Source organism: Dendrobates tinctorius, unplaced genomic scaffold (genome assembly GCF_039654945.1).
Source record: "Dendrobates tinctorius isolate UK_male_01 unplaced genomic scaffold, ASM3965494v1 ptg000063l, whole genome shotgun sequence".
Classification (NCBI taxonomy): Eukaryota; Metazoa; Chordata; class Amphibia; order Anura; family Dendrobatidae; genus Dendrobates; species Dendrobates tinctorius.
In genome coordinates, this window is record NW_027361731.1 from 1,303,648 (window position 1) to 1,329,443 (window position 25,796).

At 43.2% G+C, this 25,796-nt stretch overlaps 1 pseudogene; it reads left to right on the forward strand.

Moving 5' to 3' along the window:
• Positions 1-20,514, forward strand: part of LOC141094159 (uncharacterized) — a 44,668-nt pseudogene extending 24,154 nt beyond the window's left edge.
• The last annotated feature ends 5,282 nt before the right edge of the window (positions 20,515-25,796 follow it).

The following is a 25,796-nucleotide window of genomic DNA, read 5'->3' on the forward strand; positions in this document are numbered from 1 at the left end:
GCAGCGACTCTGCCGGCATTTCCTCGAAGCCCGGAGGCACCCGCACATCTGTTGCTGGCTGCTGCCATGTTGCGGTGGCCTCCGGGAACATGGACGCTGGGAAGATGGCTGCCGGTCCGGGGACGGCGCATGCGCAGGTTCAGATCTCGTCCCGAGATCTCGGGAGACGAGATTCAAATCTCAGCAACGAGATCTCATCCCCCGAGATCTCGGGATGAGATCTGAACCTGCGCATGCGCCGTCCCCGGACCGGCGGCCATCTTCCCGGCGTCCATGTTCCCGGAGGCCACCGCAACATGGCAGCAGCCAGCAATGGATGTGCGGGGGCCTCCGGGCTTCAAGGAAATGCTGGCAGGGCCCCTCACGGAGCACAGAGAGCCGCTACCCCTGCATCGGAGCACAGCCCGCTGCCACCACCGCACTACAGAGCCCCGCGGCGCCCGCACCAGCCACCAGCCATGGACGGATGTAAGTATATTGCGACCATAAGACGCACGCCCCACTTTCCCCAAAAACTTTTGGGGAAAAAAGTGCGTCTTATGGTCCGAAAAATACGGTATATCTTATCAAAACTAGGAAGCATAAATAAATGAATACATGAGGAGACTGCAGAGTGAACACCCAGTTTCAGGTAATTAATTAGCTCCACCCTATTCAGACCTAAGCAATTAATGTTGCTAAACAAAGCTAACATATAAATAAGAAATATATGTTTGCAGACATAAATGAATACAAGCAAAAACAGCAATAAACCATAAATCAGAATAGACATAAATAGATAAGTATTGCAAAAAAAAAAAACATATTACATTATATATTGCAAATCTGATTTATAATTTAAACCTTTCGGTGTATGAGCATCAAGAAGCAGGATCCATTTAGCCTCAGCTGATAATAGTGCAGCAAACCAATTACCACCTCGCTCCGCTCTGTTAATTCTCTCTATGCCCCTCACGGACAACGTAGATAGATCACCTCCATGCACTTCTAAGAAGTGTTTTGATAAGCCAGAGCTAGGTCTTTTATTGCTATAGCGATCAGTAGTCTCCACAGGGGCAGAAGCAGAAATATGTTCAGCTAATCGTTTAACTTACGTGATGTACAACCAACATAATATTTGCTGCATGCTTCACAGCTAGATAAATACACTACATAAGTTGTTGAACAGTTTATAAATATTTTTATCTTACAAATTTTACCATTATTATCCGAAAACGCTTTACAATTAGCCATATATCTGCACAGATTACATCTGGAGGTACCACACCTAAATGAACCCACTGTGCTGAGCCACAAATTACTGCTTCTAGGGGTGATAAACAAACTTGGTGATAGCAAATTGTCCAAATTTGTGGATTTTCTAGCTACAACGTTCACACCATTTGACAGAATTTCCTTCAGAATTGGATCCTGTTCCAACATAGGTATATATTTAAGAAAAGCCTTTTTATGTTAATAAAATCCAGACTATATGGGGTAGAGAATGTAAGCTGATTTTTATCATCTGATCCTGGTTCATTATCCCTCAACAAATCTGATCTTGATTTTTTAGTAGCAATAAATGAAGCCCTCTTAAGAGATTTATGAGAGTACCCGCTCTGTTTCAGTCTATGAAATATAACTCCACATTGTGAATGAAAGGAAATTTCAGTCGAACACAATCTGCGTGCCCTCACAAATTCTCCAATAGGTAAATTACGGATGGTATTAGCCGTGTGTGAACTGGTAACATGTAATGTAGAATTACTGCTTGTAGATTTTCTATATAAAGCAGTGGTGATCAAACCTGTCCTATCATCTCCATGTAGAAAAACATCCAAAAAGGGAGCAGAATTGTTATTAATATCCACCTTGAATTTCAAATTTAGGGGGTTATCATTCAGTTATCTTTGAAAATCCACACAAGACATCTGTACATCGTGTTGTGAGTTAGTGCGCCAGATAATCACCAAATCGTCAAAGTATCTGGCGTACCAGCAAATTTTGTCACAGAAAGGGTTAAACGGCGAATGAATAGATGTCTCTTCCCACCATGACATATATAAATTCGCCAAAGATGGTGAAAAAGATGATCCCATAGGGCAACCACACACCTGAATATAAAACTGCTTATTAAAACTAAAAAAATTATGTTTAAGCAGAAAGTCTGCAACCTGTAGAATATACTCAGTGTGGGAAGCCTCAAAATCTCCATATTGTTCCATATGGAAATTGAGAGCTCTGATAGCTAAATGGTGGAGGATATGAGAATATAGGGCTTCAACATCACAGGTAACCCAAATCGAATCTTTGGACCAAGACATATTTGACAGTGCTTATAATAAGTGTTTTGTGTCATTGATATAACCCACTGTTCTCTTAACAAATGTGTCACGTGGACCCATCCTGTGTGACACGGCCCGCAGGCCGGTAACTGAAACAAGACACGGCACGTGAAACTGTCTTGTGTGACGCGACCCGCAGGCTGGTAACTAAAACAACAAGACACGGGGGAGGGGGAAACAGTTACAACAGTGGGCCCTGCGATAGGGAATGGGGACGTGGAGACCTCCTGCACTCCCCTGAGTCAGTGTCCCTCACACTCCTTATGTTCCCTAGGCCGGTTCCGCACCGGGCGCCGATCAGGATACCTGTCACCCTAGCACACCCTAGACCTATCCCTTACTAGGGAGCTGGGTGGTGCAGGCACTGGCCCTACCGCTGTACTAACACACACCAGGGAAAAATACAAACAGGGAAACACCACTTAGCTTTGCTCTGTTTCTCTTGCTCCCAGCAACAGAGTCCACCACCAGAATGCAGCTTTCCTCCTGAATAGCTGCCACCAAGCTCTGTCAGAGCTGCAAGGAAATCCCCTCTGACTCCTTCCAACCAGGTCTCTGACTGTGCTGCAAGGAACTCTCTCTAGCGCCTTCCTCCACCATGGATGGTTGAAATGAACACTATCACCGACAGTGATTGCAACACCTGACACTCTTTTATAGCAGAGCCAGAGCAATCACACCTGCTTTATAATCACATGGACTAAACTTAAGAAACCAGAGTGCAATGACCCTAACAGCCACCGGGGGCAAAACTAAAACTGAAACCACAGCTTAAGGAAAAAAAAAGGTTACTAGTGCATTTTATCTGTCATGATCCAGCATGGATCATGACAAAATGTTTGAAAAATCTTATCCAGCCAGGCAGATAGTCTCTCTGTGCAAGAACTTATGCCAGCCACAATAGGACGAAAGGCAGGAGGAAATACCTCTTTATGCACTTTAGGTAGACCATGAAAAATAGCACACACAGGGTTTTCAGACACAAGATAATCAATCATTTTTCTGTCAAAAATGCCAAAAGCTTCCCCTTCACCTACTAAACATCTTAATTTCCTATTACTTTCTGATGTAGGATCAGTGTCCAATTTTCTGTAAGTATTACAATGTGATAACATACTCTGAATTTCTCTCTCATATAAGGTATTAGCCAAGATAACCAGAGAGCCCCCTTTATCCGCAGGGCAGATCACAACCTTAGGATTACATGATAAATCATTTAAAGCCTTTTTTTCAGCTTTTGTTAGATTGTTTACAGCTCCTATGTCAGTAGTTAGAATATCTCTTATTTCCTTCTCCAACACATCCTGAAAGCTGTCCATGATGGGAACCCTTGCTGAAACAGGATAAATTTTAATTTTTTTAGTTTTAATAAGCAGTTTTATATTCAGGTGTGTGGTTGCTCTATGGGATCATCTTTTTCACCATCTTTGGCGAATTTATATATGTCATGGTGGGAAGAGACTTCTATTCATTCGCCATTTAACCCTTTCTGTGACAAAATTTGCTGGTACGCCAGATACTTTGACGATATGGTGATTATCTGGCGTACTAACTCACAACACGATGTACAGATGTCTTGTGTGGATTTTCAAAGATATCTGAATGATAACCCCCTAAAATTGAAATTCAAGGTGGATATTCATAACAATTCTGCTCCCTTTTTGGATGTTTTTCTACATGGAGATGATAGGACAGGTTTGATCACCACTGCTTTATATAGAAAATCTACAAGCAGTAATTCTACATTACATGCTACCAGTTCACACACGGCTAATACCATCAGTGATTTACCTATTGGAGAATTTGTGAGGGCACGTAGATTGTGTTCGACTGAAATTTCCTTTCATTCACAATGTGGAGTTATATATGATAGACTGAAACAGAGCGGGTACTCTCATCAATCTCTTAAGAGGGCTTCATTTATTGCTACTAAAAAATCAAGATCAGATTTGTTGAGGGATAATGAACCAGGATTAGATTATAAAAATCAGCTTACATTTTCTACCCCATATATTCTGGATTTTATTAACATAAAAAAGGCTTTTCTTAAATATATACCCATGTTGGAACAGGATCCAATTCTGAAGGAAATTCTGTCAAATGGTGTGAACGTTGTAGCTAGAAAATCCACAAATCTGGGCAATTTGCTATCACCAAGTTTGTTTATCACCCCTAGAAGCAGTAATATGTGGCTCAGCACAGTGGGTTCATTTAGGTGTGGTACCTCCAGATGTAATCTGTGCAGATATATGGCTAATTGTAAAGAGTTTTCGGATAATAATGGTAAAATTTTATAAGATGAAAACATTTATAAACTGTTGAACAACTTATGTAGTGTATTTAGCTAGCTGTGAAGAATGCAGCAAATACTATGTTGGTTGTACATCACGTAAGTTAAAGAAACGATTAGCTGAAGATATTTCTGCTTCTGCCCCTGTGGAGACTACTGATCGCTATAGCAATAAAAGACCTAGCTCTGGTTTATCAAAACACTTCTCAGAAGTGCATGGAGGTGATCTATCTACGTTGTCCATGAGGGGCATAGAGAGAATTAACAGAGCGGAGCGAGGTGGTGATTGGTTTGCTGCACTATTATCAGCTGAGGCTAAATGGATCCTGCTTCTTGATGCTCATACACCGAAAGGTTTAAATTATAGATCAGATTTGCAAAATATAATGTAATATGTTTTTTTTTTTTGCAATATTCATCTATTTATGTCTATTGTGATTTATGGTTTATTGCTGTTTTTGCTTGTATTCATTTATGTCTGCAAACATATATTTCTTATTTATATGTTAGCTTTGTTTAGCAGCATTAATTGCTCAGGTCTGAATAGGGTGGAGCTAATTAATTACCTGAAACTGGGTGTTCACTCTGCAGTCTCCTCATGTATTCATTTATTTAAGCTTCCTAGTTTTGATAAGATATACCTATTTTTATTATTATTTATTTATTTATATATATAGCACCATTGGTTCCATGGTGCTGTACATGAGAAGGGGTTACATACAGATTACAGATATCACTTACAGCAAACAAACTAACAATCACAGACTGATATAGAGGGGAGAAAGGACCCTGCTCTTTCGGGCTTACATGCTACAGGATGGTGGGGAAGGAGACAGTAGTTTGGGGGTTACAGCAGTTCCAGTGATGGTGAGGCGGTAGCTCCAGTAGTGGTGAGGAGGCAGCGGGGATCACTGCAGGCCGTAGGCTTTCCTGAAGAGGTGGGTTTTCAGGTTCCGTCTGACGGATCCGAGTGTGGTTGATAGCCGGACGTGTTGGGGCAGGGAATTCCAGAGGATGGGGGCTATTCGGGAGAAGGAGGCGGTTGGGTGAGGAACGAATAAGTGTGGAGGAGAGAAGGAGGTCTTGGGTGGACCGGAGATTCCTTGAGGGAAGGTATCTGGAGATTAGTTCAGAGATGTATGGAGGGGACAGGTTGTAGATGGCCTTGTAGGTCAGTATTAGTAATTTGAACTGGATACGCTGAGGGAATGGGAGCCAGTGAAGAGATTTGCAGAGGGGAGAAATGGAGGAGTAGCGAGGAGAGAGATGAATTAGTCAGGCAGCAGAGTTGAGAATGGACTGGAGAGGTGCAAGGGTGTTAGCAGGGAGGCCACAGAAAAGGATGTTGCAATAGTCGAGGCGGGAGATGATGAGGGCATGCACAAGCATTTTAGTAGATTGAGGGTTGAGAAAGGAACGGATTCTGGAAATATTTTTGAGCTGGAGGCGACAGTAGGTGGAGAGAGTTTGGATGTATGGTTTGAAGGACAGGGCAGAGTCAAGGGTTACTCCGAGGCAGCGGACCTCCGGTACGGGGGAAAGCGTGATGTTGTCAATTGTTATAGAAAGGTTTGGTAAGGAAGATCTGTGAGATGGGGGAAAGATGATTAGTTCAGATTTGTCCACAGTGAGTTTGAGGAAGCGAGAGGAGAAGAAGGAGGATATGGGTGATAGACACTCTGGGATTCTGGAGAGCAGAGAGGTGATGTCTGGGCCAGAGTGGTAGATCTGAGTATCATCGGCATAAAGGTGGTACTGGAATCCGTGGGACTTTGAGTTGCCCCAGACCAAGTGTGTAGATTGAGAAGAGTAGGGGTCCTAGAACAGGGCCTTGGGGGACTCCAACAGAGAGAGGGTGGGATGAGGAGGTAGTGTGGGAGTGGGAGACGCTGAATGTGCGGTTGGAAAGGTATGAGGAGATCCAGGATAGGGCGAGGTCTTTGATGCCAAAGGAGGAGAGGATCTGTAGTAGGAGGCAGTGGTCAACTGTGTCGAAAGCAGAGGACAGGTCTAGAAGCAGGAGTAGAGAGTATTGTCCGTTAGCTTTGGCTGTATGTAGGTCATTGGTAATTTTGGTCAGGGCTGTCTCAGTGGAATGATGGGGGGGGGGGGAAGCCACATTGTAGATTGTCAAAGAGCAAGTTAGATGAGAGGTGGGAGGAAAGTTCAGTGTGGACATGCTGCTCCAGGAGTTTAGAAGCGAATGGGAGCAGCGATATTGGGCGATAGCTGGAAGTGGCTGTTGGATCAAGGGTTGGCTTTTTAAGGATAGGCATGATTGTGGCATGTTTGAAAACAGAAGGAAAGGTACCAGAAGTTAGTGATAAGTTGAAGAGGTGGGTTAGGGATGGGATAAGTGTGGTGATGAGGTTGGGGAGGAGGTGGGAGGATGGGATGGGGTCAAGTGCACAGGTTGTGAGGTGCGATTTGGAGAAGAGGCAATTAAGCTCCTCTTCAGTGATGTTGGAGAGAGAGGTTATGGGGTTTGGACATTAGTCTGGTATACAAAGGGGTTGAGGTGGTTGGGCAATAAAGACTTGCCGTGTTTGGTCTATCTTGTTTTTGAAGTGTGCGGCAAAGTCCTCGGCAGAGATTAGGGAAGTCAGAGGTGGCAGTGGTGGGCGGAGGAAGGAGTTAAAAGTATTGAACAACTGTTTGGGGTTGTGGGATAAGGAAGATACAAGGGATCTAAAGAAGGCCTGTTTAGCAGAGGTGAGAGCTGATTTGAATGCTAGTGTTGCTTGTTTGAGTGCAGTGAAGTCGTCTTGCAAATGTGTTTTCTTCCAGCGCCGTTCTGCAATTCTGGATGCTTGCTTAAGCTTTTTAGTGGTGTTATTGTGCCAGGGTTGTCTATTGGTTCGTCGCACTCTGTTATGCATGACAGGGGCGACTGTTATGAATGGGTCACCGAGGAGGAAAAAACTTAAACATGCTAAGCCCAGGAAAACCAGAGAGGTTGGTAACTATGCAGATTGCAGATCCCTGATCCTACCACACAACTAGCAGCAGCCGTGGAGCGTGCCTACGATGAACCTAGACGCCTCGTCACGGCCGGAGGACTAAATAAGCCTAAAGCAAGAAAAGGGAAAACTATCTGCCCCAGAGCAGACCCCAAAGGAATAGACTGCCCCCACACATGTATTGATGGTGAAACAAGATGAAAACACAAACACAGGTAGGAAGATAGGCTGTGCAAACGATGGGGTCCAAACTAACTAGAAAGGAGAGGAAAGGAAAGACACTGTCTGCAATCTGCCCAAAACCCTACAAAATAATGTCCAACACTTCTGATAACAAAATTAACCCTGAAGTCACTAGACTTCTCCCACTATATCAGCACTCTGAAATATTCTGAGACAGAGCAAAAAGAGGCCAATCTAATAAGGGACAAAAATCAAATTGGCAAATACAGATAAATAAGAGTGGAAGTTCAGCACAGCCAATGCGGGGCTGGCTGACCACACAAAAAACTGAATAGAACAACAAAATCAAGTGTGAACATTAGCAGAGAAACTTAGCTTGAGCTGACTGGAACAGAGCTGAGAACCAAGACCTGACAAGCAGAAGGAATCACCAGCATCAGTGTAGGGCGTCGGCTGTCTTAAATCCAATCTGAGATTCCTGAGGTCCAATCGTCATCCTCATTATCAGGTGGCAGATATCTACTGATTAAATCAGCCTCAATACCTCCTGTTACCACCAGAGGGAGCCTGACTGGTAGACCAGAACTCACAACAGCTGGCAGTTATAACATGGCAGTTAGACAGGGCAGGAGACAGGTAAGACAAATTAATAAATCTATTCCCTGTACATTTGGACTACCACAAATATTTACCATATGCATTTGTATAACTTATATCCTTGCTGCTGCATTCACTCACACCCACCGCCCTTGCATTAACTCTTTACATTCCATCCATATTGGCTCCTCTGTCCTTTCCTCTCCTATGTATAGCACTCATGCTCTTTTCACATTACTAAACAGAACTGATCCATTCACTCGCACCATCCAACACAAGAGATGCTCTCGCAAATCACTTAACCATCTGCTCACTCTTTCTATCCTCCTTCTTCTAGTCGCAGGAGACATCTCTCCCAACCCCGGCCCCCCATGTCATAGAAAGTCGAACCCCCCAACTGTTACACTTAGAAACCCCTCTAATCTTATTAATATTGCCTGCATGCCTTCTATCTCTTTTAATTGTGCCCGTTGAAATTCTCGCTCAGTTTGTAATAAACTCTCCTTCATCCATGACCTCTTCCTTTCCGATTCTTTTAACCTTCTGGCTCCTACTGAAACCTGGATCCAGCAGTCAGACACCACGATGGACATGGATGAAGGAGAGTTTGTTATACATTAAGCGAGAATTCCAAAGGGCACAATTAAGAGAGACAGATGGTTTCTGAGTGTAGCAGTTGGGGGGTTTGACTTTCTATAACATGGGGGACCAGGGTTGGGAGCAATGTCTCCTGCAACTAGGAGAAGGAGGATAGAAAGAGTGAGCAGATGGTTAAGTGATTTGTGAGAGCGTCTCTGATGTTGAATGGTGGGACTGAATGGATCTGGGCTGTGTAGCAATGTGAAAAGAGCGTGAGTGCTATACATAGGAGAGGAAAGGAGTGAGGGGCCAATATGGACGGAGTGTAGAGAGTTAATACCAGGGCGGTGGATGTGTGTAAATGCAGCGGCCAGGATATAAATTAGACATTAGCTCTGAATTTATAGAAGGCCACTTCTAAGATCTTACTTTTTGTTCTCTCCTTACTCGTTAGCAATCAAACTAAGTTAGGACAGCAGGACACAATAAATGTATTTAGCAGATAAACAAGTGTCCTGGCCTACATGGATCATAAACCACTTTGAAAAGTTACTTGACCTCAGTAGCATAAGGGGACAAGCAGGGTGAGTTGAAATAACTATATACCATTATATATGCTGCAAAGATGAATGATAGAGGTTGGACACATCCAGGATTCAGTGAAGTTGCTGGAAATAGTTAAATACCTGTATGAAGAGAATAGAGATGCGTGTTAGATTCAGCCATGTTATAACTGCCAGCGTACTTTGATACATGTACTTAGAATACATGTACATAAATGCCCCCCTGCATAAAATCATATGGTGGACTACACTTCTCTCATACCCCAAGATCGGACAACAGAGCAGGTGGAGGTGTTGGTTTGCTCCTATCACCCAAATGTACCTTTCAGGTTATCCCTCAAGTACCCTCACTTGTCTTCCCTTCTTTTGAGGTCCATGCTGTCAGACTCTACGCCCCTTTCTCCATGCGAGTGGCGGTGGTGTATCGTCCTCCGGGCCCCTCCCATCAGTTTATGGATCACTTTGCCACCTGGCTTCCACATTATCTCTCCTGTGACATCCCCACCCTCTTCATGGGAGACTTCAACATTCCCATTGCCCTTCCCCTCTCAACATCTGCTTCTCACCTTTTATCTCTCACCTCCTCTTTCGGCCTCTCGCAGCATACTAACTCCCCCACGCATGAATACGGAAACTCCCTCGACTTGGTCTTCTCACGGCTTTGCTCAGTGGATGATTTCACAAACTCCCCTCTCCCACTCTCTGACCACAACCTCCTATCATTTTCTATCAAGAACTGCCATCTCGCCAAGGTCACCCCCACTTTCCACACTTTTAGAAACATACAGGCCATTAACACCCAGAAACTTATGAAGAACTTGCAGTCATCATTGGCCCCTATCTCCTCCCTCTCGTGTCCTGATTCTGCACTGAAGCATTACAATGAAACACTTCAAAGTGCCCTGGATGAAACTGCAGCTCCTATACATAGAACAACTAGGCACAGACGGCGACAACCCTGGCACACGCTGCTAACACGCTGTCAAATTGGTACTATAGGTTCTATGGAACTCGGTAGCATGGGTCAGAGGAGACAGACACAGTATATGTTCAAAGGTTCAGTATTGTATTGTAGCAACAGGTCACAGTACTATGCAAAGATAGTTCAGGGGTATTGCAGGAAGCAGGCTTCAGTATTACACGGTAAGCAGATATAAGTTCTGGCAACAGGTAGAGTCTGTACGAACCAACTGGCGAGAGTCTGAGGTCCGGGAGCACACAGTCCTAAAGTCCTGAGCCTGGACCAGGCTTCAAGCGGAGAGCAGGCCGCAGAGATGAATGAAGCAGAGCAGATCCGGACAGGAGAGGCGGTCAGGCAGGACGGCAGGTAAGTAACAAACGGGGAATCCCGAGGTATAGAAGAAGCAGGCACAATGCGAGTTCTCCAAGCTTGGCAGCAGGTGAAGATCCAGATACACAAGCACAGGTATAATGTGCTGAGTCCCTTTTGTACACAGCAGGCAGGAAACAGGAAGAGTCAAACAGGAACAAGATGGCCCCTTGTGAAGCTACTTACTCCATCTTTGATAAGGGCAAAAGTAAGGGCAAAGTCAAACAGGAACAAGATGGCCCCTTGTGAAGCTACTTACTCCATCTTTGATAAGGGCAAAAGTAAGGGCAAAGTCAAACAGAACAGAAACATGGCTCAGAGCCTCACACTATTCCCTCCTTCAAGGATGTCCTCCGGACGACCTTAGATCAGGTTTATTGGGGTATCGGCTGTGGAACCGTTGGATCAGACGGGGAGCTCGAATGTTCTCCTGAGGTTCCCAGGAATTCTCCTCCGATGGGTAACCCTGCCATTTCACCAAGTACTGAAGTTTCCCCCTATGGATCCGAGAGTCGATGATCCCTTCCACGATAAATTCTTCTTGCCCGTCAATGAGAACCGGACCAGGTGGAACAGGTGTACGTCCAGGAAAAGGATTCGGTACTACCGGTTTAAGCAAGGAGACATGAAAAACAGGGTGTATTTTCAAAGATGTAGGCAACTTAAGACGGCAGGCTACAGGACTCACTATGTTGTCGATTTTGTATGGGCCAACATATTTCTGTCCCAACTTAGATGTCGGAATCCTTAATTTCAAATTTCTTGTCGAAAGCCAGACCATGTCTCCTACCTTGTATGTTGGTGCTGGTTTACGGAACCTGTCTGCAGCTCTCTTGTATCTCTCTTGAGCTGTAGCCAGCGTTTGTTTCAAAGACTCTAAATTCTGTTGTAAACACGTAATTCGGTCAGCTGCTGCAGGTACAGACGTGTCTATCGGGAGTCGAGGGAGGATGCTGGGATGATACCCCTTATTGGCGAAGAAAGGAGACTGCTTGGTGGAGGCACTCTGCGAGTTGTTATATGTAAATTCGGCCATCGGGAGTAAGTTTACCCAATCATCTTGCAAGTGGCATACGTAGCAACGTAAATACTGCTCCAAGGTTTGATTAGTCCGTTCCGTTTGTCCGTTAGACTGCGGATGAAAAGCAGATGATAGATTTACCTTGATGTCCAGGGCGGCACAGAAGCTTCGCCAAAATTTTGAGGTAAATTGGACCCCTCAATCTGATATCACTTCGTCAGGAACTCCATGTAGCCGAAAAACATTTTGTACGATGAGGTCCGCTGTCTGTTTGGCTGTCGGAAGACCGATACAGGGAATGAAATGGGCAGCCTTGGTCAAACGGTCGACCACTACTAGGATAGTGTTTTTCCCCTTAGAAGTAGGCAATTCTACAATGAAATCCATTGAAACAGACCCCCAAGGGCGAGATGGAATAGGGACGGGTTGTAACAGTCCCGTAGGTGAGGAGCGGGGAACCTTTGATCTTGCACATACCTCACATGACGATACGTAATGCTGAACGTCTCTCCGGTAGGTCGGCCACCAAAAGAAGCAAGACAAGAATTCCTGAGTCTTCTGGACTCCTCTATGACCGGCGATCTTTGAGTCATGCATTAATTTTAGTACACTTAGTCTGACCGTTTCTGGAATATACAGGCGTTGCCCCTGAAACCAAAGTCTGTTTTTCAAGGTTAGGTTAACCTGATTGGGGGGTCGGATCAGTAGTGGGTCTCCAGCGTAGGCTTCCTTAATACCTGTTAATAGATCTTGATTGTGTAACACTCCTATGAAGTTTCTTTCTGAGAGTATAGTCCTCGGAGGTAATGCTGGAGTTACGTTTCCTGAGTGAATCCTAGATAGTGCATCAGCCTTCCCATTACGAGAGCCTGGCCTGTAGGAAACAATGAAGTCAAACTGATTAAGAAATAAAGTCCATCGGGCCTGTCTAGGTTTTAGACACCTTGCCGATCTCATGAATTCGAGGTTCCGATGATCCGTAAATACAACAATCTGGTGAGATGCTCCCTGTAGTAGATGCCTCCATTCCTTGAATGCGGTTATAATGGCCAATAGCTCTTTATTCCCGACATCGTAATTTCTCTCTGCGGGCGACAATTTCTGGGAAAGAAAGGCACAAGGGTGTAAAAGATCTTTCTCACCTGTTCTTTGCGAGAGTATGGCCCCTATCGCACAGTCGGAAGCGTCTACTTCCATTATGAAAGCTCGATCCGGATCCGGGTGTACGAGGATCGGTGCTGATGTGAATTTAGCTTTTAACTTGGAAAATGCTGTCTGTGCTTGCGGTGACCAGACAAATGGTATCTTCTTCCGGGTCAATTGGGTGATGGGTATGACGATCTCCGAAAAATTTTTAATGAATCGTCTGTAAAAATTGGCGAATCCAATAAATCGTTGTACTTCTTTCACAGACTTGGGAATTGGCCACTCCTGAATGGCTTGAGTTTTACTGGCATCCATGCTGAGACCCTGAGGAGAGATAACATACCCCAAGAATTGGATTTCCGTCTTGTGAAATTCGCATTTCTCCAACTTGATATACAAGTGATTCTGCCGTAGACGATCCAAGACTACTCTCACGTGCTGCTGATGCTCCTCGATGTTGCTGGAAAAGATCAAAATGTCATCCAAATAAACAACAACAAAAATATCGAGTATGTCTCTGAAAATGTCATTCACCAAGTGTTGAAATGTAGCCGGCGCATTACGGAGACCAAAAGACATGACGAGGTACTCAAAATGCCCATAGCGTGACCGGAAGGCTGTTTTCCACTCGTCACCGGGGCGGATCCGTACTAGATTGTATGCTCCACGGAGATCTAATTTCGTGAAGATTTTAGAGTGTCGCACCCTTTCCAGTAATTCGGGAATTAATGGAAGTGGATAGGAGTTCCTGATCGTAATTTTGTTGAGCTCTCGGTAATCATACATGGGCGGAGTGAACCATCCTTTTTTTTTACGAAGAAGATTGGGGCACCCGCTGGAGAGGAAGATGGTCGTATAAATCCCTTGGCTAGGTTCTCATCGATATACTCCTTGAGGGCTTTTAGTTCTGGCCCAGCCAAAGGGTAAATGTTACCGAACGGAATCGCGGCACCAGGTAGCAGTTCCACGGGGCAATCGTACGGCCGATGTGGAGGTAATTTGTCTGCATTTTTTTTGTCACATACATCGATGAAATCCTGATACTCTATTGGTAGATTTAGGTCAACTGAGCATGCTGACCCAACTAAAGCTGGTTCTTTAGATGATATCTGTCTTCTTGGAAACTGTATTTCTTTCGTCTCCCAATTGATAGTAGGGTTTTGCAGTCGTAGCCATGGTAATCCTAGGATTTTGGGAAAATGAGGGGAAGAAATTAACAAGAAGGACAGTCTTTCTGAGTGATCCGCCCCCATACGAACTTTCAGTGACGTTGTTTCAAGGTCTACGGGCCCGGATACCAGTGGGGAACCATCCACAGTTTCCATCAATACCGGAGAAATCCTCCTTTGTGAACATATACTGTGTTTTTTAGCGAATGTAATGTCCATAAAATTGCCGCTGGCCCCTGAGTCAACCATAGCGAAACTAGTAATCCACTGGGACTGGGTCCATATCTTGATGGGGATATAACAGTGCGAGTCCTTCCTTGAGCCGTCCAAGGTCGAAGTAGTGGAACTTACTGATGAGATGGCTGCATTCACCTGTGAGAATATTTCTGAAGTACAGTCGGAGAAGTCGTGATTCCAGTCGACTATTTCCTTCCTAGGAGGGTTTGAGTGGGAAACTACTGAAGATACATCCGAAAAGTCACATTCTATTACCGCAGCCGTGGTCTTGCGATTCTTACCGGGACAATTTGAAATATAGTGACCTGATTTTCCACAATAGAAGCATAAATTTTCTCTAAAACGGTGCTCCTTGCGTGGGTCAGGAGGACTTCTCCGGACTGCATCGACCTGCATAGGTTCTGACTCAACCGGGAGGAAAGACTTGTTCTGAGCTTCCCTGGAGGGAGACGGCAAGGTTAAAAAATTACTGCGGTTAGCATCTGCCCATCTCTCTTGCCGGCGTTCTGCAAGACGAATATCAATACGAATGCAATGGTTTATGAAGTCTCCCAGGGCAGTGGGTGACTCGCCTCTAGCCAATTCGTCTTTAATTGCGGCAGATAACCCCCTCCTAAACACTGCGTATTTTGCTGAGTCGCACCATGTGGTATCCAACACCCACCTCCGAAATTCCATCGCGTATTCTACGACAGGACGCTTTCCCTGATGGAGGGCCAGCAATGCGGTTTCTGCTGTGGCACTTCGGTTGGGGTCATCGAACATCTGACACATTGCGGAAATAAAGTCATTTAAAGAATTCAAACAGACATCATTAGTTTCAATCAGGGGATTTGCCCAAGCAAGAGCCTTGTTGGTTAACAGCATTATCATAGCTAACACCTTGTCTCGTCCTGTTGGAAACTGAGCCGCATGCGCAGCAAAATACAGCTGACACTGATTTAGGAACCCTCGGAACTTTTCTCTTTCGCCACCGAACCTGAATGGCGGGAGTTTAGGGAAAGCTGGAATCGAAGGTGGGGTTGCGGCTGGGGCTGAAACTGTAGTCTCTAGTTTTGAGAGACGAGTAGCTAACGCCTGAATGGACGTATCGGCTATGGTAGCATTATGGTTAGCTTGAGTCTCTAGTGCCGACAATTTTGTTTTGGTAGCCTGAAGCTCCCCTTGAAGTCCTGAGATAAATGTGCATATCTTTTTAAGGCGTACTTCCACAGAATCTGACCCAGCGAGCTCCATATTATTGGCTTGTGTATCCTGTCAAATTGGTACTATAGGTTCTATGGAACTCGGTAACATGGCTCAGAGCCTCACACACGCTTCCTACAGCGGTGCTCCAGGTGCGCCAAACGTCTGTGGAGAAAATCCAATCTACCTGAAGATTTCATCCATTATAAGTTTATGCTTAAAACATACAACACTGCCCTTCACCTCTCAAAACAAAGCTATTTCAACTCCCCCATCACCTCACTATCCAATAACCCGAAACGTCTCTTTGACACTTTTCATTCCCTACTTAACCCAAGAGTGTAGGCCCCAACCACGGATCTCCATGCTGACGATCTGGCTAATTAGTTTAAAAAAAAATTGACCATATCCAACAGGAAATTATCTCCCAATCACCTCATACCATGCACTGTCCTCCCTCCCCCACTGCATCTAGCTCACGCTCTGATTTTGAACCAATCACAGAAGATGAAGTAATCAGGCTCCTTGCATCTTCTCGCCCTACCACTTGCAACAGTAACCCCATCCCATCACATCTCCTCCAGTCACTTTCCTCTGCTGTCACCACTCACCTAACAAAAATATTGAACCTCTCACTCTCTTCTGGTATCTTTCCTTCCTCATTTAAGCATACCATCATACTACCATGACTTGAAAAAACATCCCTTGACCAAAACTGTGCCGCGAACTATAGACCTGTCTCTAATCTTCCCTTCATCTCTAAACTCCTGGAATGCCTGGTCCACACCCGTCTTATCCGCTATCTCTCAGATAACTCTCTCCTATCTGGTTTCCGCTCTTTACACTCTACTGAAACTGCCCTCACTAAAGTCTCTAATGATGTTCTAACAGCTAAAGCTAATGGTCACTACTCCATGCTAATTCCCTTGGATCTCTCTGCAGCATTCAACACTGTGGATCATCAGCTCCTCCTCACTATGCTCCGTTCCTTTGGCCTCAAGGACACCGTTCTCTGTTGGTTCTCCTCCTATCTCTCTGACCGCTCCTTTACTGTATCTTTTGCTGGCTCCTCCTCTCATCTTCCCCTTACTGTTGGGGTTCCTCAAGGATCGGTTCTAGGCCCCCTCCTCTTCTCTTTGTATACTGCCCCTATTGGTCAAGCAATCAGTAGATTTGGGTTCCAGTACCATCTCTATGCCGATGACACCCAATTTTACACTTCTTCTCCTAATATCACGCCTGCCTTTTTGGAAAACACCAGTGATTGTCTTACTGCTGTCTCTAACATCATGGAAGGAATTTTTTTCCCTATGGAGAAAATTGGGTTTTTTGCCTTCCCCAGGATCAACAATGCAGAACAGCTGCACTAGATATAGGCTGAACTAGATGGACATAAGATCTTCCTTCAGCCTTCATAACTATGTTACTATGTCCTCCCTCTATCTGAAACTGAACCTGTCAAAAACTGAACTCCTTGTGTTTCCTCCCTCTATTAACCTACCTATGCCCGACATTGCCATTTCCGTGTATGGTTCTGCCATTACTCCCCAGCAACATGCCCGCTGTCTTGGGGTCATATTTGATTCAGAGCTTTCATTCACCCCCCCACATCCGATCATTGGCTCGCTCTTGTTATCTGCACCTCAAAAACATTTCTAGAATTCGACCCTTTCTTTCTTTTGACTCTGCAAAAACTCTTACTCTTTCTCTTATTCATTCTCTTCTGGACTATTGTAACTCTCTACTAATCGGTCTCCCTCTTAACAAACTCTCCCCTCTCCAATCCGTCCTGAATGCAGCAGCTAGGATCATATTCCTCACCAATCGTTATACCGATGCCTCTACCTTGTGCCAGTCCTTACACTGGCTACCCATCCACTCCAGAATCCAGTACAAACTTATTACCCTCACCCACAAAGCTCTCCATGGCTCAGCACCACCCTACATCTCCTCCCTCATCTCAGTCTACCACCCTACCCATGCCCTTCGTTCTGCTAATGACCTGAGGTTAACATCCTCATTAATCAGAACCTCCCACTCCCGTCTCCAAGACTTTTCACGAGCCGCACCAATTCTTTGGAATGCACTACCCAGGCTAGTACAATTAATCCCCGAACCCCACAGTTTTAAGCGTGCCTTAAAAACTCATTTGTTCAGACTGGCCTATCGCCTCAAAGCATTATCGTAAATAACCCTGTGTGGCTCGTTTCTAAATTTTTTACCATAACCAGGTTCCTCGCATCATGTTCTCACATGCTTTTTGCATTTAATAGCCCTCTGTGTCTGTACTGTTACATATTTAGACTGTTAACTGGTTCATGCAGCAACAGGAACACCCGATTCTTACACTAGGGAAGGTCCAAACCATAAAAGCAATTGTTACCATCCACCTTTCGTGTCTCCCCTTTACACTTATAGATTGTAAGCTTGTGAACAGGGCCCTCATTCCTATTGGTATCTGTTTTGATCTATGTGTTTATTGCTATGCTGTAATGTCTACTGTCTGTACAAATGCCCTCTATAATGTAAAGTGCTGCGGAATATGTTGGCACTATAGAAATAAAATTATTATTATTATTTATAATGTATCAGGAAGCTGATATAAAGTAACTAGATTCTGTGAGCCAGCTTTTCTAGCAACCTATACCCAAAGTAGTAGTAGCTTCTGTGTATAACTACACGCATACGCATTAGCATCTTTATATGTGTGGCGGTATTTTGACTTATTTATTTGATAAGTACACTGTTACTTTTGTGAAATTAAGGACACCCTCTCGCAGTGGAGTTTTACTTCTAGCATTAGTATTGTTGTATACTTACCGCAAAATCCTGCAGGAGGACACCTCTTCTCCTATTTCTGAGCGCTGTTTGGAATATACACTTGTCCTTTATTTATTATTACTTTGGACAGATAAAAGTTATTTCTGTGACCATTGTGGGATTTTCTGTCATTAAACGAGGGGTACCAATAATTATGACCACGTGTGTAGGAGGAGTGAATATTTTGACTCCACAGACACTTTCTGGAAATTAACACGCAGTGGATGTTGGAGAGTGAAAATTGCACATTTGCCATTTTATTACCCAACACATAGTGCCCAGATTGTGCTCCAGGAGACACACACCATAAATTAAGTGGGTTCTTCTCACTATAATATTGCTACATACAGGGATCCTAAATGTTTGTGCACACTGCAAGACTCAGAAGTGAGAGCGGATTTTGCTGAATTGATTTGTAAAAACCTTTTTGGTTTTCAACAGCCTTTGAGCCGCTAATAGTGTGGGAACCTCTGTTTTTCCATTGACAGGTGATGGACCTGAGTGGGGACTTGTTTTATGTGACATGAGAATCGGTATTATTTTCGCCTATATACATTTATTGATTTCTTTTTATTCGATATTTGGGAAGCAGAATGAACAAACAGTTGAACACCACGTACTACTCGTTCTTCAAATAAGGTTTTCTATTAGACTGTGAACTGTCAGTTTCTACGGAAATAAAGTTTTTACATAGCTTGCCATTTTTATGGACAGTTTAAGTAGAAATGTTCAAAAATAAAATAACTCAAGGATATTTTATTAAAAAATAATTATTTTTTATCTTAGATGACTGTACCAGGAGATCAGAGGGACAGCTGACAACTTCAATCTTTAAATCAGATGATCTTGAGATCCTACAAGATACAACTGAAGTGATTGCTATTAGTCCAGTTATGCCATCATCCATTCACAACAAAGATCTGTCATCTGATCCTATGAAACAGGTCCCATCTTCTGATTCATTACTGACTACTAAGGAAAATCAAAGTCAAACAAGAGGCATTAAAAAACAAACTGCTCCTAAAGCAAAGATGCCTTTTTCATGTTCAGAATGTGGAAAATGTTTTACATGGAAATCAAATTTTGTTACTCACCAGAGAACTCACACAGGGGAGAAACCTTTTTCCTGTTCAGAATGTGAGAAATGTTTTAACCAGAAATCAGATTTGGTTATTCACAAGAGAACCCATACAGGGGAGAAGCCTTTTTCCTGTTCAGAATGTGGGAAATGTTTTAACTGGAAAACAAATTTTGTTACACACCAGAGAACTCACACAGGGGAGAAGCCGTTTTCATGTTCAGAATGTGGAAAATGTTTTACACATAAATCAGATTGTGTTAAGCACCAAAGAATCCACACAGGGGAGAAGCCTTTTTCATGTTCAGAATGTGAGAAATGTTTTGCACATAAATCAGATCTTGTTACTCACCAGAGAATTCACACAGGGGAGAAGCCTTTTTCCTGTTCAGAATGTGGGAAATGTTTTGCACATAAATCTCATCTTGTTGCACACCAGAAAACTCACACAGGGGAAAAGCCTTTTTCCTGTTCAGAATGCGGGAAATGTTTTAAAAATAAATCAGATTGTGTTACGCACCATAGAAATCACACAGGGGAGAAGCCCTTTTCATGTTCAGAATGTGGAAAATGTTTTATTGAGAAATCAGCTTTGGTTAAGCACCAGAGAATCCACACAGGGGAGAAGCCTTTTTCCTGTTCAGAATGTGAGAAATGTTTTAAACAAAAATCAGAGCTCGTTCGTCACCAGAGAACTCACACAGGGGAGAAGCCTTTTTCATGTTCAGAATGTGGGAAATGTTTTGCACATAAATCACATCTTGTTAGTCACCAGAAAACTCACACAGGGGAGAAGCCTTTTTCCTGTTCAGAATGTGGGAAATATTTTAATCGGAAAGCGCATCTTGTTAGACATCAGAGCAGTCACACAGGGGAGAAGCCTTTTTCCTGTTCAGAATGTGGGAAATGTTTTAAACGGAAAGAGGGTCTTGTTAAACATCAGAGCAGTCACACAGAGGAAAAGCCTTTTTCATTTTCTTAATGTGGTAAATATTTTACTTGGAAATCAGCTGTTAATAAACCTCAGAGATGGCACATAGGGGAGAAGCCTTTTTATGTTCATAATGTTGGAATAGTTTTAGCCAAAATTGGATCTTCTTAAATGGGTTGTCTCTTGTCATTCCTCATCTTTGCTGACAAAAGGATAAAACTAAACTTTATTAATTCCAAATATAAAACTATACCCATAATTCACCCCCTGAAAGTTAGTCAGAAGGTGACTAATAGAAAAAACATATACCCCATATTTCATTATATAGGGTGAGGTGATGTATACACACTCGCTCTCCAAGCCTCTCATTTCTACGGGTTTCATCATCCTCGCCAAAGGCGACTCATCAGGAGACTTTATTTAATATTGACCTATATTCAAGCGAGACTAGACAAAAAAAAACTAAAGTCATGTATCATGTTATCTGAAACAGTCAGAAAAGTAGCCATATACAGCTCTGGCAAAAATTTAGAGATCACTTCACAGTTTTAGAAAAATCAGCTTCTCTACATGTCTGACAGTCATTCCATTCCAGTGTTAGTTGAATTCCAACCAGAGTAAAGCTCATTCTACTTAATGTGCTTCTGATTGATGATCACCTGAACCAAATCTTATTTAATGAAGGAAAGTATAAAAAAAAAACCCTGCTGTGGTGTTCACAATCCTCTTGCAATTAGGCAAGCTGGATGGCAAAACAAGTGCTAGTAATATCTCAAAAGTAATATGAATGAAAAAATAACTTTTAACCATGCCAAAGGAGTTGAAAAGAAAAGTCTTGAGTGAGGAAAAGAAGGGCTCAATTCTGGCTTTACTAGCAAAGGGATACAGTGAGCGTCATGTTGCCTACATCCTTAAAATTTCTAAGATGGCTGTCCATTACAACAAGGTCAAGCAGCAGACATTGAGGACAACAAAGTTACAGACCGGCAGAGGGCAAAAACAACTCTCCATTTACCGAGATGATCGTCATCTTATTTGAATGTCACTCAGCAACCACAGAATGACTTCAAGTGACCTACAAAAGGAATGGCAAATGGCAGCTGGAGTGAAGTGCACAGCAAGAACAGTTCGTAACCTCCTAGAGGCAGGGCTCAGGTCATGTAAAGCTAGAAAAAAGCCTTTCATCAATGAGAAGCAAAGGAGAGCCAGGCTGAAATTTGCCAAAAACCATAAGGATTGGACCATAGAGGACTGGAGTAAGGTAATCTTCTCTGATGAGTCTAATTTTCAGCTTTTCCTGACACTTGGTTCATCTAATGGTTAGACAGACCTGGAGAGGAGAACAAGCCACAGTGTCTTACACCCACTGTGAAATTTGATGGAGGATCGGTGATGATCTGGGGATGCTTCAGCAAGGCTGGAATTGGGCAGGTTAATCTTTGCGAAGGATGTATGAATCAAGCCGCATGCAAGGTTATCCTGGAAAAATAATTGATTCCTTCTTCTCAGGCAATGTTCCCCAGCTCTGAGGACTGGTTTTTCCAGCAGGACAATGTGCCATGCCACACAGCTGGGTCAATCATTGTGTGGATAAAGGACCACATCAAATCCCTGTCATGGGCAGCCCAGTCTCCAGACCTGAACTCCATTGAAAACCTCTGGAATATAATCAAGAGGAAGCTGGATAGTCACAAGCCATCAAACAAAGAATTGCTTAAATTTTAGTGCTAGGAGTGGCATAAGGTCACTCAAAAGCAGTGTGAAAGACTAGTGGAAAGCAGCCAAGACGCATGAAAGCTCTGATTAAAAATCATGGTTATTTCACAAAATATTGGTTTCTGAACTCTTCCTTTTTTCAAAATAACTTTATTAAAATTTTACATTACAAGGGAAAGGGAAGGGTACAAAAAGGGAAAGGGGTAGGAAAAACAATTTAACAGTAGCGTAACAAGTCAGTAAGTCGTATGGGAGTAACAAATATATATATATATATAATTAACCTTAACAGTAATATAACACCTTATAATGCAGTAAGAGATTAATATTGTTGCATAAAATTATACGAAACATGGGGCCGAAATAGTCAGACCAAGATTAGAGAATTATAGACCAAGTCAGGGCGCAAAATGTAACCAGGATTCCCATCTTTTACTATATTTGGCAAAATAATTGTTCGCTATTGCGTGACTTGTGTAAAGACATTTTGTCTATGAAATCATTCTGAACTCTTCCCGAGTTAAAACATTAGTATTGTTTTTTCTAAATGATTATGAACTTGTTTTCTTAGCACTAATTGAGGTCTGCAAGCACTCTGCATTTTTTTGTTATTTTGACCAGTTCTCATTTTCTGAAAATAAATACAAAATTTAGTGCTTGGAAATTCGGAGACACGTTGTCAGTAGTTTATAGAATAAAATAGCAATTTATATTTTACTCAAAAATATACTTATGAAAGAGAAAAATCAGACAAACTAAAAAATTTGCATAGGTCTCTTAATTTTTGCCAGAGCTGTATTGGCAGACCCCAGACTTCAAAATATATACTTCATCAGTTTATAAGCCACTCCAGTGGCGGTCAGTCAGGAATAGAAAGTACGTGAAAATACAGTATAATTATTGTGTTTCCTCCTATAGGGACTGCCCTAGTTTGGTATTGCAACAGCTGTCAGTTAGTAGTGCAGACAAATTATCCTAGACTAAACTCAGTTTTCCGACGGCCCAATATACAGTGGGGAAAAAAAGTATTTAGTTAGTCAGCAATAGTGCAAGTTCCACCACTTAAAAAGATGAGAGGCGTCTGTAATTTACATCATAGGTAGACCTCAACTATGGGAGACAAACTGAGAAAAAAAAATCCAGAAAATCACATTGTCTGTTTTTTTTTCATTTTATTTGCATATTATGGTGGAAAATAAGTATTTGGTCAGAAACAAAATTTCATCTCAATACTTTGTGATATATCCTTTGTTGGCAATGACAGAGGTCAAACGTTTTCTGTAAGTCTTCACAAGGTTGCCACACACTGTTGTTGGTATGTTGGCCCATTCCTCCATGCAGATCTCCTCTAGAGCAGTGATGTTTTTGGCTTTTCGCTTGGCAACACGGACTTTCAACTCCCTCCAAAGGTTTTCTATAGGGTTGAGATCTGGAGACTGGCTAGGCCACTCCAGGACCTTGAAATGCTTCTTACGAAGCCACTCCTTCGTTGCCCTGGCGGTGTGCTTTGGATCATTGTCATGTTGAAAGACCCAGCCACGTTTCATCTTCAATGCCCTTGCTGATGGAAGGAGGTTTGCACTCAAAATCTCACGATACATGGCCCCATTCATTCTCTCATGTACCCGGATCAGTCGTCCTGGCCCCTTTGCAGAGAAACAGCCCCAAAGCATGATGTTTCCACCACCATGCTTTACAGTAGGTATGGTGTTTGATGGATGCAACTCAGTATTCTTTTTCCTCCAAACACGACAAGTTGTGTTTCTACCAAACAGTTCCAGTTTGGTTTCATCAGACCATAGGACATTCTCCCAAAACTCCTCTGGATCATCCAAATGCTCTCTAGCAAACTTCAGACGGGCCCGGACATGTACAGGCTTAAGCAGTGGGACACGTCTGGCACTGCAGGATCTGAGTCCATGGTGGCGTAGTGTGTTACTTATGGTAGGCCTTGTTACATTGGTCCCAGCTCTCTGCAGTTCATTCACTAGGTCCCCCCGCGTGGTTCTGGGATTTTTGCTCACCGTTCTTGTGATCATTCTGACCCCACGGGGTGGGATTTTGCGTGGAGCACCAGATCAAGGGAGATTATCAGTGGTCTTGTATGTCTTCCATTTTCTAATTATTGCTCCCACAGTTGATTTCTTCACTCCAAGCTGGTTGGCTATTGCAGATTCAGTCTTCCCAGCCTGGTGCAGGGCTACAATTTTGTTTCTGGTGTCCTTTGACAGCTTTTTGGTCTTCACCATAGTGGAGTTTGGAGTCAGACTGTTTGAGGGTGTGCACAGGTGTCTTTTTATACTGATAACAAGTTTAAACAGGTGCCATTACTACAGGTAATGAGTGGAGGAAAGAGGAGACTCTTAAAGAAGAAGTTACAGGTCTGTGAGAGCCAAAAATCTTGATTGCTTGTTTCTGACCAAATACTTATTTTCCACCATAATATGCAAATAAAATGAAAAAAAAACAGACAATGTGATTTTCTGGATTTTTTTTTCTCAGTTTGTCTCCCATAGTTGAGGTCTACCTATGATGTAAATTACAGACGCCTCTCATCTTTTTAAGTGGTGGAACTTGCACTATTGCTGACTGACTAAATACTTTTTTTCCCCACTGTATACCACTCAGGGAAAACTTACCTGCTCCAAAGATCATTAACAGCTTGTAACTAACTCTGTGTGCATGCCACAGGCGGGGTAGTGACCCTGGAAGATCTGAAGTCATAGCTGCTATTATCCCAGCAAGTCAGCGGAAGGGTGAGACTCTGTAATGTGCACCATCTTGGGTATTTTGCTGGGACTGTTCTATGTGTTACCTGCCTGTTTTGCGGTTCAATAAAGCATTGCCACATTGTTTTACCCTCACCCTGTGTTGTCTGAGTAGCATTTTGCCCATGTTAAAAGGATAGCTGGAGTTTTGTGGGACGATCCCTGGTCCATGCAGATTCGGCTAGCGGGTGGCGCTCATAGCAGTCCGGCAGTGACAACCATAGAGATCTGCTGGAGACCTCTAGTTGTCATGCCAATGCACACTTCTGGCAAGCACGCTGGAAATCCCGCCCATCAGTGACCCCATCAGGTGATTGCGGGTCACTGATGGGTGGGATTTCTGGTGTGCTTGCCGGAAGTGCGCGTTAAATGCTGCTGTTAGGGGCAAATGTCAGCTGTTAAAAACAGCAGAGATGTGCTGGAAAATATGTGGGCTCAGCGTTGGAGCCCACATCAAAGGGAGGAAGTCTGACATCGGTGTACATTTGTACCCAATGTCAGAAAGGGGTTAAAGGAGATTGTTTTTACAGAGACAGAAGTGGTAATCAATCATGTATAGATACAAAAAATTATAAAAATACACAGCTTATAATGATAAATAGTATATAGTTAAGACAAGAAAATATAATGTGTGTAAACCACGTGTCGATATAAAAATTCAGGCAAATGTCAAATTTTGTAGCTCCACAAATAATTAAGTAAAGTGTGGTGTAAGGTGTGTCAGTGTGGTGTACTTAATTATTTGTACTGAGAGGGGTTAACACATTTGGCTGCTTCCTCAGGTAGACACAGGAACTGTTCTGGTAGAAAATCACCTGCTGGTTTATTGTGGATAGCAGAAACCTTGGTAGGGTTCAACAAAATAAACAGAGCCTGGCTGGCATAGCGGCAAAACAAGC